Source organism: Bos grunniens, chromosome 5, assembly GCF_055505025.1.
Source record: "Bos grunniens cultivar Pamir isolate PY7600 chromosome 5, Bosgru_T2T1.0, whole genome shotgun sequence".
NCBI lineage: Eukaryota > Metazoa > Chordata > Mammalia > Artiodactyla > Bovidae > Bos > Bos grunniens.
This window is the reverse complement of record NC_141169.1, coordinates 86,478,187-86,495,157: the sequence shown is the minus strand read 5'-3', so window position 1 is coordinate 86,495,157 and position 16,971 is coordinate 86,478,187. Positions and strand designations below refer to the sequence as shown.

Below are 16,971 nucleotides of genomic sequence, written 5' to 3'. Positions count from 1 at the left end.
CCCTTTTCACTTAAACATGAGACTCTTTTTAAAAGTTTGAATTCCAGAGGGAATCACTGAACTTTGACCTGCTTAAAATTAGTTTTGTTTTAGTGCCTTCATGGTGACTCAACAGGCCAATTTTCCAGACACTTAAGACGTTTCTGCCCCTGAAGATTCCAGTTCAAGTCCACAACTATGTTTGCTGGTCAGGGCAGAACACTTTGTCCCAGGGTTTCAAGCAACAAATTCCCAGATCTCTCCATCTCTCTGCCAGATGTTGGCATTAGTTGGTATTAAGATGGATCTAAATACACACACACACACACACACACACAAACACACACACACACACAATACACAGTCAGAGGACAGGCTTTTTTTTTTTTTTCCACTTAGAGCCTTTTAGGAAAGAAAGTTTTCCACTCAAAATTCAGTCATGGAGAAATGTTTATCAGGATTATATAAACATTACTTAATAGCCTAACTCCTACAAGAATAAAACTCCTAACTTTTGGTAAGCAGTACAATGATACATTTATAATATAAGCTTTCTGAATCTACTTTTCTTAATGAGGAACAAAACAGTTACTGGGGTTTTATTTTCTAATTTATTACAGATTTTAGAAATTGTCGATGAATAATTACATTGTGAGTAAACATTATCACAGTGTTATACTTTCCTTCAATGGAATTTCCAATATGACATTTGTTGTCAAAAATTCATGACAGTTAATAGGTAAAATAAAGTTTCCAAAGAACTAAAGGGACAGCACATGTTAAGCTTGATTCAGTCCCCAAAACTGCTCCCCCTGTTGGAAAAAGGAACAAAGCAGTACCCAATTTCATTAATGCAAACTAACTAAGGTGTTTAATATGAAGGAAGTAGCTATTAGTCTGGAACAATTCCTGCATAAACTATGGACTTTAGAATTTTTAGAACAAAGATAAAGGCATTCAGCAAAAGAAAACCCATTCAGGATCACAAAACCAGAAAAAAAGAAATGTGGACATAGTTAACCAGGATAAAAGAATCACTATAATACAAATTGCATACCATGTTAAACTAGAAGTCTTTACTGCCTCTGAAGGGTGTGTTAGATATACTGAAAAGTGGTGCAAATGTATATACCAGATCTTTGTATTCAAACACCAGTTTTTTTAATTTTTTTATTGAAGGATAATTGCTTTACAGAATTTTGCTGTTTTCTGTCAAACCTCAACATCAATCAGCCAAATGTATACATATATACCCTCCCTTTTGAAACTCCCTCCCACTTCTCTCCTTATCCCACGCCTCTAGGTTGATACAGAGGTCCTGTTTGAGTTTCCTGAGCCATACAACAAATTCCCATTGACTATCTAGTTTACTTATGGTAACGTAAGTTTCCATGTTACTCTTTCCATACATCTCACCCTCTCCTCCCCTCTCCCCATGTTCATAAGTCTATTCTCTATGTTTGTTTCTCCACTGTTGCCCTGAAAATAAATTCTTCAGTATCGTTTTTCTAGATTCTGTATATATATAAAGATATTCTGTATATCTTCCTTTTTCTGACTCACTTCACTCTGTATAATAGGTTCTAGGTTCATCTACCTCATTAGAACTGACTCAAATGTGTTCCTTTTTATGGCTGAGTAATATTCCATTGTGTATATATATCATAACTTCTTTATCCATTCATTTGCTGATGGACATCTAGGTTGCTTCCACTTAAATCTATTCATTTTCAAAGAGCTACCAAGTGACACCCAAAGCCGGAAGTCAAAAACTACCTTTGGGCTTCTGCTGAGCCTTATGACCTAAGGGGCAGAACTGTTTGCACTAACTCCAAACCCAGACCTGCTATAGGGTCCACTCTTGCTTTGAGTTTCTCCTAAACCTTGCATCATTTTATATCTTCTGACAAATGGATCGTAGCCATCTTCCAAATATTCTGTGGCTGCTGCCTCTAATTTCCAAACAGGCTCTCTAAATGCTTTGGAGTTTTCATGAAGATGGGGAGGTCAGGTACAACTAGTGGTCCTTGATCTTACAGGTCCAGCTATTTTTTTCTTAAAGGACCACAGAGTAAATATTTTTGGATACTATCTGCCACAACTATTCAACTCTGCTCTTACAGTTTGAAAGTAGTCATGGCTAATGTGTAAATGGATGAGCATGGCTGTGTTCCAATAAAACTTTACTCACCAACAAGAGTCCTGCCCAGCCTCAGAAAGCTGTCCTAAACTCTCTGTGATCTTTGGGCATCTAATCTTCACTTACCTTTCATGGTCACAAAAACCAACCATGGCAAAATTATATTCGAGCTCTTTGCTTTCCTTCTAATATCAATACCAAATCTAATACTCGGAAAATAAAAACTATTCAACTGAGTCTCTCCATTGATTGCTTCTTTCATTTCCTACCCACTGAAGAAAAGAACACAATAGAGATGTTCAAACTGGAGGTAAATGGTCATTCTGGATCTGTACATTACTAATGCATTTTCATTTTATTCATAAGTCATTTAACACACACACTGTGTGTGAGCTGTCCTGAATGATCACAGGTTTCTTGTAAACTAAGAAAATACTTAGAAGTCATTCCAATTATTTTACATTTCAAGTACATGTGACTATTTGGGTTTTTACTGATGGTTAAGAAAATAGCACTAATAGTTCTGAAAACTGCGTCAATTACTTACTAGGAAGAGGTCAACTGAAATGAAAATTTCACATGCTACCCACTAGTACATTCAAATGACATGAAAATAAGTATGAATTACGTAAGATGCTAATGGAAATACACATACGTTAAGGATCAGACAGTAAAGGACAGTATTTAGATAAAGTAAAACTATACAGAGACATTCTTATGGAAAGACCAATATCTGGAGAATCTACCAACACATAATTAACATTGTAGTTGCTTAATTCTTTAATTGTCTTACTAATAAAATATGCTACTAATTATGTAAGATATTTTGGCCTTGCATTCCAAAAGGCATATTTGCATTTTTCTTTGTATACATTGTGAAAACTAATATACAGGGTCATTAAAAAGTAATGTGACTGGTTTTTAAACAAACATACCATGTCATCCAAACATGCTTTCCCTTCACACGGTCACCTGAGAAGGCCACTTACTCACTCTAAAGCTCAGCCATTATTCAAAGTATTTCTCCCTCCTTTAGAAACTGCTTTCTAAGTCTGTACCACACACATGCATACACACTTCTAAATATCCTCAATGGTGACAAATTTCATAATTTGAAAGTCAATTTTAGCCATTTTCATCATTTCAGAGAGACATTTATAGCCAACTCTGGTGAATAAAAAAAAGCATGATGAATCTTGGTATAAAATGCGAATAGAAAGTAATGAGATGGATGTTTTTAGTCAGGCTTGCAAATGATTCAAAAGACAATTCGGAGAGGAAGTTTTCCAAAATGTTTTGAACAAGGGCATCAATGGAATCAGGGTTCTGCTTCTCTGGGTGACAATTTTGAAAAACAACATTAATATGAATGCATAAATTATAATGTGATCATTGTCTTTAAAAATCACACTCCGTACTTTTCACTCACACTCTGCAAATACAAAATAAAGCAGATATACATCTTCATTCGGAAGGTTATTTATGCATATTCTGAAGCTTCCACGGGCGAAACTCACCATAGGTTGATTTATACATATCATATAAACTGAACTCTTTTGATCTTTCAAAAAAATGTAATTTTTAAAATTTCTTATTTTCATAGTTGGATATTTACACCCGACCCCAATCTGTAGCCTGCTCTAAACTTTCTACTCCTCTGTGCAGTCAAATCCTGACAAGAGCTTACTGTGGGATTATGCACAAAAACTGCAAATTTAAACAAGGTGCGATCGTATACTTTTTCACACATTAGTGTATCTTGCTGCACAAGAACACTAATGTATGCACAGTTCCAAAATAGCTTGGGCTATTACTGCACAGCCTTGAAAACTACTAAAATCCCAATAAGAGCACCTTTCAAAAGCTGTTTCTTCATTATCGCACACAAGGAAAAGCTTGCTTTCGCTATTTGTATTTTACAGTAGAAAAAAAATAATACAGAAATGTCTATGACATTGTCTCATAATTCTGAGGTCTTATTTCTTATTAGAGTCTCTGCAGTTATGAAAGTTGTTTCATCAATATGAATATGACAATGGGACTCAATACTATTTAATCGACTCAATTATGGAACAAGTGTGCTTTTTTTCCTTGTGCTGCCCTAGTTTCTTTTAAGTTGCATTTGAATTATTGATGAAGTTGCAATAAAGCATTTCTTTGTTACACTTAGTTTAGAAGTAGAAAATGATGTTTCATGGTTAATTTTTAGACTCACAGTGATAAAATAAACACACTTGTTGTCCTTTCAAAGAAAATCAATAGTGTGGTACAGGCTTAAAAGAATGCCTTTCCCTTTTTTCCTATTGTCTTGAAAACATGACGTGCTGGAACTGTGAATATAAATACAAATACAAAAGGAAAAATGGTAAGCAAAGTACACTATAGAAAATACTATTCCTGGTCTTGGGGGATACTGAAAGATTTATACGTATGATGAATTTAGGTTCTGCTTTTCCTCGAGTATTTCAAGGACCCGTTTAGACTTGTAGCAGGATAAGGCCCTGAAGAATGGAAGAATGGGTCTGGAGACAAGGACAAGGCTTCTTATTTAGACCACTCTAATCACTACAGAACCGATGCCCTATTCATTCCATTTTCCAAACAGCAGTCAGAATGATCTTTTTAAAAATGCAAATATGAATCCTTTAACTACTTGCCCTTACTTTTATGATAAAAACTCAGAACCTTAGCAGCATCTACAAGACCCTACGTGACAGGACCCCTGCCCCCTCCTCCAGCCTCCTTCTTCATGACTTTTGCCCTTCTTTTCTGTGCCCCAGCCACTCTGGGGCAATAGAAGAGGGAGGCAGAGAGTGAGTAGGTTAGATAGTATCACCGACTCAATGCATCTGAATTGGAGCAAACTCTGGAAGATCGTGAAGGACAAGGGAGGCTGGTGCACTTCAGTCCATGGGGTCACAAAGAGTCAGACATTCCTTAGCGACTGAACAACCCTATAATATATCCTTAAAGCTCCCCACACTCATCTCCATAATACACTTCATAGCCCTCCTCCGGACTCCTAGAGTAAAACCTTCACAGCCAACCTACATTCACCTAATCACCAGAGTAACTCATGTGCTCCATCCCCTCTGTGAAACATAGAATTAGCCATGGTACCCTAATGGCGAAAAGGCTACTCCAGCACACCACACACACCTACTCTAACTGTTTTACTTGTCTGCTTGATCCAAGTCTCCTTATATCATTTCTATTTGTTACTGTAATTGACTAAATTCATTAAATATTACATAAGTGAGAATATGAGGGCAAAAAGGATGTTATTTGTAATACTAGATTGAATGTTTTGGAAGGAATAAAGATAAATTTTAAAAAAACTCACATTATGTTTCAATAGCTTCATAAAATTAGAATAAAAATTTTTTTTTAAATTTAAAGATCAATTTCAGCACTTAAATTGCTTGCCTTTTAGCTCTCCTATCATTTTTAGCAAATCAAAAACCATAGAACGTACATCTCGAGTGTGACTTATCCAAGATGACAAGCAGTGGCACTCGAGACTCATCCTTAAAAGCCCCAACTATACATCAATTAATTGGTAAATTAATAAATATTGATAAACAATGGAACAGCAATAAACCAACTGATTAAACACTGTTTAAAATGCTAAAATATATAGGGAATATGTCATTTCTCTATGATTCTATGCTTTAGCAATTTTTTTAAATTAACAATCCAGTTACCAGTCACAATTACACTAGACAAGAGAATGTCTCTCAAGTATGATTAGCTGATTAATCCCCATTTTTCTCACTAAACTGGAAACTCCATAAGGGCAGGGACCAAATCTCTATTATTCACCCTGGTAACCCCATTAGTCAGCATATCTTATATGTGACAAAGAACAGACTCACAATAAACACACTTTAAATTAATGAATAATAGTTAATCACAGTAAAATATAACAACATTGTAAATTTTAAATTACTATTAAGATCAGTATGCAAATAGTTATAAACAGAATAAAAATATGGATGGAATCGCCTGAAAATATCAGGGCACAATATTTTTTGAGAGACAGTATTTGTCCTTCACTCAATAATTAGAAAGATCATTTGAATGTATATTTAAAAAGGAATCAATTATTTATTATTTTAAAAAGTACCATTCTCTAGCATAATGAGGTTCTACCTTATAACTTATGAACTATATTTAAGATTATGTGATTACTTTTTCTTGGGAATCCAACCATGATCACTATATCCTTATTAAGACTTCTATATACTGGTTGCAAATCTTGCTACCTTTTAATCTCAATGAAAAGTAATAATAATGCTACCTGAAATGTATTTATCCCCTTTCTTCCAAGAAATTCAAAGCAACCAACGTTTTGTAAGCAGAAACTGTTAAACATAAAATGAAAACACAACTAAAATGAACTTTGATTAAGAAAATAAAAGATGTTAATAAGGAAGCCAAGCTATCCAAAGTTCAGACACAAAACAAATCTAGAATAATTCTTTAAAGTAAGGCTGAGTTTTGCTATAAAAGTGCTTTTAAACATTTAAAATTTCAAAAGGACATGAAGAAACTTACTACATTTATGAAAGGTTTTGTCTTCTTAGGTTCTCTACTGCTGAGAGACACAAATAAAGACATCTTTTCATTGTTGCATGTAACTGATTTACAAATCTATGACTCCAAGAAAAAATAAGCAATGAGAGAACATTCAAAAGCATTCTGGCATATTAGGCAGGATATGGCTCATAAATTAGAGCCAGATATTCAGAGGGGTAATGGTGTCAGTGTGGCCCCAACCTTCTAGTTAATTATGAGGAATTGCTAGACATGAGGAAATGCTAAGTCATCATGACCCTGGCTAGCATGCACGCACACATGCACACACACACACACACACACACACACATTCCCTTCATGATTTTTAAAATATCGTAAAGTACCACAACTGTGTTCTAAAACCTCGTGTTCGTGTGTGCTCAGTTGCTTCAACCGTGTCCAACTCTTCGGAACCCTATGGACTGTAGCCCACCAGACTCCACTGTCCATGGGATTCTCCAAGGAAGAATACTGAAGTGGGTTGCCATGCCCTACTCCAAGGGATCTTCCCAACCCAAGGATCAAACCCACATCTCTGCATCTCCTGCACTCCAGGCAGAATCTTTACCACTGAGCCATCGGGAAGCCCGTTCTAAAACCTTATTTTTTAATACCTGTAGTTCATGCTATCACATTTAAATAGTTGCACAGACCAAACTCATAAAACCATCAAAGTCTGTCGTCAGTACTTTCTCCCCTATTTAGTATATAACTTACACTCAAGAAAACTAGCTGAAAAAGTCTTCAAGAAGGGTTCTAAAAAAAAAAAAAAAATCCACTAGCATGATAAAAGAAAATATCATAATTTTTGCTTACATTTTTATTATATAGATATTCCTTATTCCCTCTTTATCTCAGGCCTTTTAATGTCTCTTTTTGTATGCTTACTATTAGTAAAGCAATATTTTCTTTTTTATTGATGGTGTATATAATGATCAAAGGACGTTAGGAGAACACTGACTTAGATGCCCGTCTGGGAACCCGGAAAACCTAGATTACACTCCTGTCTGCATACTCGGCAAGAATTCCTCCTCCTTTGTTATTACAGAGAGACACCATCTCCACCACCATATGTCTATGTCCAATCAGCTATCCTACCTCCAATTAAAATGGTCTCTTGGTCTCATTTCATAAAGACATTTTCTCCAAAGCTGGAAGTTCCAGATGATCCACATTTCTTTTTTTAATCTAACTATTAATAGATTGCCACAGGGCCCTTCGTGTCACAACTAGAAGAACTGAATGTTAATGCCACTGTCTTCTTTGTCACACATTGTAACATGATGGACTACACCCTCTAAACATTTAGCTAAATTAATTCACATAAAGCTAACAAATGATTTTAAAATATAATCCTACAAAAGTCCAGAGGTTTTCAAAGTAATACTAATAATGCAAATACAAGTGAACATGGGAAAATGGCAGAACTGTATCTCTAAGACCCACTGCTTACCCCTTTGTCAGCCATATTTCAAGGAAAATCTATAGGAATTCAAAAAAGTAGAGTCTCAGAAGGTTGCGTTTAGTGGATACTGTAGTATGCTACTTGCTGCTGCTACTGCTGCTAAGTCGCTTCAGTCGTGTCCGACTCTGTGCTACCCCAGAAACGGCAGCCCACTAGGCTCTGCCGTCCCTGAGATTCTCCAGGCAAGAATACTGGAGTGGGTTGCCATTTCCTTCTCCAATGCATGAAAGTGAAAAGTGAAAGTGAAGTCACTCAGTCGTGTCTGATTCTCAGCCACCCCACGGACTGCAGCCCACCAGGCTCCTCCATCCATGGGATTTTCTTAGGGGCATTGATTTCCCAGCTTCCAAGAGCGTTGGCTGCTGAATACTCACATCTAAGCCCCCCTCTGAAGAACTACCCCTCCCCCCTGCTCCCCAGGGATGGCTCACATCCAGAGCCAACATATGGTTACAAAGGCCTGGCCCACTTGCCTCAGTTCAGGACATCTCTGAGGAGCCATCCAGTTCCAGAGTTATGCATAGGCTAGCGGAAGCCTCAGCTGCATCACAGTCCTTAGTCCTTAGGCTCCTCAGCCCTTCATGGCTGTTGTCCCCAAGAGCCATCCCAATAAACCCAATGCGTGCAACTCTACGTGTCAGAGTTGGTCTCCAGGGAACCCTGATGTACGACCACTACTATTACTTCAACTGTCATTTAAACTGAACCTCGCCCTTAGTGTTTACTGCAGGCTGAGTGTTAGGTCCAATACAACACATGTACATGAATTGTGAATACATGTGCATGTGTGCACGCACACATTCTAAAGGACTGTGTGCTCTAAAAACTTCACTGGTGGGGTACCCCTAAAGTACTAACATGTCACCAAATATGGATTTTAATTGCTGACTTAAGGAGAGTTTTCCATTTTTTTATCCAGTATACCATTAGTTCATTCACAAGCAAAACAGACCATATTATTCAACACCATAAGGTTCCCCATGACCTACAAGACAGAATTTGTGGCCTTTGGGTCTATAACAAAAAGATCACCTTGATCCGACCACTGCCAACATCACCGCCTCATCTCAGCTGGTTCCTATCACGTACTTTATGCTCTACCAACACCACATTGTCTGTAATTTCACAAACACACCATGCTCTTTCTCACCTTCTTGCCTTTTTAGTCACACTGTCCTGTCTGCTTGGAATACCTTCCTCCCTTCTCAGAGTACCTCCCTCTGCCTTTCTAAGCTTAACTCAGAGCCTTACCAAGGGCAGGTTGGCAGGAGCAGTGTGCCCAAGTATAGGCAATAAGTGGATGCAATGTCTGCATCTTAAGAACAATATAACTAACTAAAAGTCAATGGGCTTTTTATTATCTAATTCTAAGAATAATTCTAAATGATGTCAGTGATAAAATGATCTTTCCAACCACGGCTGACTGCCCCCAAAGTCTACCCTGGTTATGCTACTCCCCCTTTTTAAGCCTGACTCAGAAATTCCAGTAAACATTGAACACTTTTACTAAAACTTGTGGGTTTGAATAGAAACCATTATTAACTCCAGAAAAACCAAAAAAAGTAAAAGTAATCAACATACAATATCCTCAGTGGTCAACAACACTTACAGAGTTAAAGTAACTGTGTGTTTGGTTTTTTGTTTGTTTGGGTTTTTGTTTTGGGGGGGTTATTTCTTTTGGGGGGGGTGCCTTACAGCTTGCAGGATCTTAGCTTCCCGACCAGGGATCAAACCAGCAGTGAAAACACCGAGTGCTAACCACTGGACCACCAGGAAATTCCTGTAACTATGTTTACTGAACTGATTTAACTCTAAAAAAGGAGGGAGATGAAACTACATTGAGACAATGGGAAAAGGAATATGTGTGATGTTAGGAAGCAAGGGTGGGGGAAGAGTAGTATAACAAGGCCAACTAGTAGGAAGTCAATCAATAACTCACATTTCTTGGAAAATAAGGAATAAACATTTTATTCAGAAATACAGATACAGAGTTGGAAGTAATAGGAGTGGCATGATCATCAATAAGACAGGTGTGCTATTTTGTTATGTAGCTTTGAGTTTTACACAACATATATACATTATTTCAATATATATTTAATTGATTAATAAAATACTCAACTCACCCTTCAATTCACTTAGAAAACCTTCCCCAACCTCTGTTCCTTGCTCTCAAAATACTCTAACACTATACCTATCACACTGATACATAATTACCAGTTTATGTTACTAACCTCCCTATCAAGTAGAGGTTTGTGCAGACAAGAACCAAGATGTACTTATATTTGTATCCCCTGGCAGAAGTGATACATAAATTTAAATTTAAATGTGAACTCAATAAATTTTTACTGAGCTCCAAGTAGATAAAAGTAGTAATAAGACACAGGTTTCTGATTTCAAAGAATAACATTTATGATCATAAAATGTCATCATGTAGCAGAACTCATTATGGCCAAGGACTGTTTTATAGACTTTATACTCTTTCTTTCATTGATTCTAGACAACTGCTTTATGAAGTACATATAATTATCCCCATTCTGCAGATGAGGAATCACAGACTGAGAGGTTAAGTAGGCTGCCATACTAAAGATGTAAATGAGGATCCACAATAGGAGTATAATACTGGACTACAAATCCACATCCCTAGGCAAACTCACAGGATCTCTCAAAAGATAAGACATGTTCACAATATGCTTATAACATGGAACAGTCAAAGCTTTAAAAGTGGCTATAGATGTAAATATCATCAGATCACAAGGAGAAAGCATCAGTCAGTAGATTCTGTAAGGATGCTGTGAAAAAAGCAAACTTCAACTTGGAAATTAAGGGATGGGTAGTGTTTCAGAAAATCTATGGGAAAGTATGATATAAACCAAAGGAAAGTCCAGAAACATGAAAGCAAATATATATGTAGAGACAGAAGACACTACACATTTTGTGTCAAATCTCTCTGCTTGAATGCTGCTGATGTGCTCAGTCGTGGCCGACTCTTTGCAACCCCATGGACTATAGCCTGCTAGGTTCCTCCATCCATGGAATTTTCCAGGCAAGAATACTGGAGTGGGTAGACATTTTCTTCTCTACTATGCTTAAATACTCAAGGGCTAAAAGAGGTATAGATGCAGTCAGCAGCATCCGTGGGAGGCATATGGACTTACACATCTTTTCCCCAAACTTATGAACAAGAAAACAATGATTAATTATCAGATGGAATATTCCATTAGGTTGGTAGAATTGGAGTGGGGGCAAATACAAAGCACTGAAACTGGGTAATCTCCCCTCCATGTTTGCTTGTAAAACCTTTCCTATCATCTCCATCTCTGATACTACTGCTAAAGTCCAAAATCAAAGCCACTATCTTTCTCTGTGTAAATCACTGCAACAGCTTCCTTACAAGCTTGCCAAATCCATTCCTTCTTCTCTTAAATTTGGTCTACATGCTCTGGCCACAGATTTTATCAGTCTCTTGCTTAAAACTATTCAATGGGTTTCTTATCACTCTTATTTGAAGAGTCACCTTCGAAGACTCACCTTTGCAGCGCCATCAATGTCCGTTTCCCAGTCACTCTGCTCCAGCAACGCTGGCCTTCTAATTCCAAGAACACACCCACCCATCTCTCTCTGGAACCTTTGCATATACTACTCGTATGTCTCAAAGGTTTTTTCTCTTGTCCCCTTTTTCTCATTAAAGTGTTAGTCACTCAGTCATGTCTGACTCTTTGTAACCCCATGGACTGTAGCACACCAGGTTCCCCTGACCGTGGAGTTCTGCAGGCAAGAATACTGGAATGGGTTGCCATTCCCTTCTCAGGGGATCTTCCAAACCCAGAGATTGAACCTGGGTCTCGCGTGGGTCTCCCACAGTGCAGGGGGATTCTTTACTATCTGAGCCACCAGGGATGAGACCTCGATGAGACCTCAGTAACCATCCTTCAAATATGACTTCCTCATGGCTGCCTCCTCTGGCTGTCCTGCCAAAATAGCAGACACTTCGCCTCCATGTTGTATATACTCCTGCAAAATACAGTTCTAAAGTTTACAGTCATAAAGTCAGGTGATATACAAGGATTTGTATATAAGGTATGTGCCTGTTCCACACATCACAGACACTCTAGCAGTTAAAGTGGGGTCTGGCTCACAGGAGGTGCTCAACAAATATTTGTTGATTACTGAAAATCACTGCAGATGGTGATTGCAGCCATGAAATTAAAAGACACTTACTCCTTGGAAAAAAAAGTTATGACCAACCTAGATAGCATATTCAAAAGCAGAGACATTACTTTGCCAACAAAGGTCCGTCTAGTCAAGGCTATGGTTTTTCCAGTGGTCATGTATGGATGTGAGAGTTGGACTGTGAAGAAAGCTGAGTGCCAAAGAATTGAGGCTTTTGAACTGTGGTGTTAGAGAAGACTCTTGAGAGTCCCTTGGACTCCAAGGAGATCCAACCAGTTTATTCTAAAGGAGATCAGTCCTGGGTGTTCTTTGGAAGGCATGATGCTAAAGCTGAAACTCCAGTACTTTGGCCACCTTATGCGAAGAGTTGACTCATTGGAAAAGACTCTGATGCTGGGAGGGATTGGGGGCAGGAGGAGAAGGGGACGACAGAGGATGAGACAGCTGGATGGCATCACTGACTCGATGGATGTGAGACTGAGTGAACTCCGGGAGCTGGTGATGGACAAGGAGGCCTAGTGTGCTGCAATTCATGCTGCAAAGAGTCGGACACAATTGAGCAACTGAACTGAACTGAACTGAATGAATGAATAGACACATCAAAAGAGAAAGTTTAAACCCAGAGTCAAATGGATTGGGAACCAAGGAAAGTCAGACAATGAGGAGGTCTGAAGCAGATGGAAAAGCAACTCGGGGAAAATTCCTCGAGTCACAGAGTTCAGATGCAAGCACTGGCTTTTCATGAGATACCCTTGGAAGGCCCCTGACATGAGCATTCTGAGAGGAGTTGACAAGGCTCATGTGTCGCAGACACTTTGAGAGCCATTTGGGAAACCATGCTCAGCTTGAATCCAGACCAGAAGCAAACTGGTCTCAAAAGGACAGTTTCCAATATGAGCTTGAAAAAGTAGAAGGCTTGGAGAACATGGTAAGGCCGTTAGAAAGCAAACTTAAAGGTCTGGATCCCATTGGGGTGTGGTATTCAGGCACCATGCATGTTCAGGAGAGGGGCAACACAATCTCAACAGCATGTCAGGAAGACTGACCTGACAGCGGTAAACAGTGTCAATTGTAAGGAGAGATCCCACTTTGGGGAACTTTGCCAAAGTTCAGAAACAAGCCAAAAAGAGCCTGTCCTAGAGGGATAAAGGTACATGTATAGAGGAAGAGGAAAACACAAGCATCATTTTGAGCCATGACTCAACTGGACTTAAAATATACTTCCCATGTTACAGTGGGCAAGAGCCCCAGCCTCTGAGCCAGACCACTCTGTGTTCAAGTCTCAGCTCCACCAGATGCCAGCTGTACTACTTGGGGCCAGCTCAGTTTCCTTATCTGTAAAATGGATCAACATGTGTATCTACATCAGAGAATTCCTGGGAAGAGCCAATAAAAATAAACTGCTTAGCACAATGCTTGGCAACAGTATATTATCAATCAACATCAACTGTTATTTCAAGCTAGACAGGTGAAGTAGCACAGTGATGGCACGCCAGGGAACTTATGTGGAGGGCTTCTCTTCATATCACAGGAAGATAGTCATCTCTGTTGTAAAGGGTTAACTCCTGTCCTGGCTTCTGCCTGATCTTCTTTAGGACGCATCTGCCTTTCTGGCTTCTGATCTGGATCTATGCCAAACACAAGCTCTGCCAACTCTTTCAGAGACCTTATTCTTCAAGCTGCTTGAGCCATTTCTAAACTTATGCTTTCGACATTTATTTCCAACTTGCCCTCTTACTCTAATGCCGCCCCCTGGAAGCAATCCTGGATACTAAACTTGGAGGCAAAAACCCCTCTATAGCTTCATGCGCCACTTCTCTCTTCCCAAGAAATGTCAGAAAGATTATGTTGAAAGCCAGCACAATGCTAAACTCGGTTTTTAAGAGTTAACAGAGAGTGATTTTTTTTTTCTCCAAGGATAGGTAATAGCATCAGATTCTGAAATTAAGCACAGCAGGAAGAAAAAGCCTGCATAGATTTCACAGAGTATCACAGGCCTCTGCAATAAAGCACTTAAAAATGCCTTGTATTGCTAATTCTTTACACAATCTCCTTTTATTTCCAAAGCAGGATGCGGGGCTTGAGCCACGAGATGCACATTGATGTTAACATTACACCGCTTGAATTAGAGCCATTTTTCTACTGAAACTCCTGTTAGGTTTAGAATTACTTTTTTACCGTTTCTTCCCCCAATACATTTCCAGCCTGACATTCCAGATCAAATGAATGGCTGCCTCTTTGAACAATGCTGAACCCACCTTTGCAGTCATTACCTTAGCAAGCATCCTTCTTCCCAAGATTACAATACCCAGGCTTTGAGTTATATGGGAAATCTGCCTGCTAAAGGTCACTGGACCACAGGCCACTCTGGGAATTCTAAGTGAAGGAAGGCAACTCTCTTCCTCATCTGCTTTCGATTTCCCCCCTCCCCCACCCCAAGTCAATACCCTTCATTCACGGATTGAACTCTTCAGCAATTACTTATTCAATAGTCAACCTGGGCAAGGCACTGTGCTAGGCATCACCGTGGATTTTCGACACAGCAAAGTGAAAGTGACGTGAACAGCAAAGCACTGTCTGGGGGCAGGCAAACCATCAGACGGAGATGCTCCTAAATTCCAAACAGACTGCCTAAGAACTTGCAGTTTTTATGAAGATTTGCTATTTTCATCATCATCCACTATTGGTTAGCATTCATCAAGATTCTTCTTCTCTTTTTCCAAGATATTTTTGCATCATTTAAAAGCTTTCTTTTTCAGCCCATGTGGAAACCCGGTCACTTATTCAATAAATATTTATTAAGGACTCTGATCATTTGGAGAACAAAACAGACTCAGTCCTTATCCTCATGTAGTAATTGCTGCTCCCAAGATAATACACACAAACAGCAGCTGGATGATTTGATCCCATACAAACCCCAGGTTTGCTTTTGCACTGTTTATTTGTTTGTCTGAAGGCACTCTCCTGTAAGGACCATATTAGTCTAATTATAACTTGTCCTTATCTGGTCTCACTAGGATTCCTTCCCAGCATCTTCCTTCTCTATTTCTTTAACCACAATAATCATAATCAAGCTATTCTAATCTATTCGCCACATTGCTCTCTCCCTCCACCTGTTTTTATTCATTTGTTAAGCAAAGGTCTTTAAGCAACTGCTATGTTCCAGACACTGTTCTAAATATTTGGGATATGGAACTGAATAAATAAATCAACCCCAGGTCTTCAGTTTACCTCTCCATCTGTCCTGGAAAAGAAAGATCTTTCTAAGTCTGGAATGCACATAACTGCCATCCTTCCCCCGACCCAACCCACTCTGTGGCGGGTCCCACCACTCTTGACCTTCAGCATGCTAGCATTCTATATACCCAAACTTCCTTAGGTTCTTTAAAACCTAAATAAATGACCAAAAACCTAAATCCAAATCACCAAAAAGTCTTTCTAGCAATCCAACAATCACCTGTGCTTTATTCTGGCACTTCCACTACTCCTTGAGCATCTTTACTTTACCTCTATAAGCCATATATATAACTTACTACCAACGTGAATCAGTAAAAAGTTTTTATCACTGGTTCTCAAACTTTTATGTGCAAAAGAATCACCAGTCATGCTTGTTAAAAATTCAGGGTTAGAGGGCTTCCCAACCACAGGGGTTCAGGTTTCTTATGTCTGAGAAGGGGACAGAAAAGCATATTTTCAAAAATATCCCAGGTGGTTTTCAGCAAGATGACTGGGTGATCACCTTTGAGACACACTGCTCTATAAATTCCTTTGATGTCAGTTTTTATGTATTCAGGATCTCTGCTTCAAGTAAAAATATTTCCTGTTAAGTATAGCTTAAGCAATATCTATCTGTGTGTTCAATAAATATTCTTTGGCTTAGTAAATGGATCAGTGGGTACTTGATAATGATAAGTGATGTTTAGAAATTACTTTACACTTCTCACCTGCTCCTAACTGTCCCCTGTGGTAGACAGGAAGGCATGGTTAGTGCTCGCATTTCATGGATAGGAACCCACACCAGCATCTTGGCCAGGGCATGATGGAAAGAGTACACGAGGGGTTGAGTCAAAAAGACTGAAATCCAGGCAGTGATTCTCCTGTTTACTAGTTGAGGAGAACGAGCAGGCACCTGACCCCTTGCAGTTTGTTTGTGGAAAAGAGATAATAGCCACTTAATGTGTGGGCTGTGAGGATTAAATGGGATTATCCATGTAAAGCACCTAGCAGGTGCCTGGAACATGGTCTGATGCCTAAACTCTATTAGTTTTCTCACCTCCCCATCACGGTGGGTGCCTTGAATCAGAATGCAGCTTAGTTTGCAAGACAAGTTGGCTCAGCCATCATTGATTCTGTGGCTGCCTTGTTCCAAGTACTGTGATTGTGCTGGAAATACAATGCTGTGCCCTCAAGGAGCTCAGCTTCCAAATGTTTGTCACCTATTGCTACCCCCTTTCAAATCAGGCAACTGTATATATAGCAAACTCTCCACTTCTCACTTCCTCTGGTGAGATTAACTTTATGCATGTGGCGATGGTGCAGAAGGAGAAAGACCTTGTGGGAAGAGAAAGGTTGAGAAAAGCCCAATAAGCAGTGACAGAAGAAGGGAGGCATGTTTATGGGGCTGAGGAGGTCCCTAGAA

The 16,971-nt window shown here is 39.0% G+C and overlaps 1 protein-coding gene across 32 annotated transcripts in view; it reads right to left on the bottom strand.

Moving 5' to 3' along the window:
- Positions 1-16,971, bottom strand: part of SOX5 (SRY-box transcription factor 5) — a 1,169,920-nt gene that overhangs the window by 1,142,934 nt on the left and 10,015 nt on the right. The window lies entirely within an intron of this gene.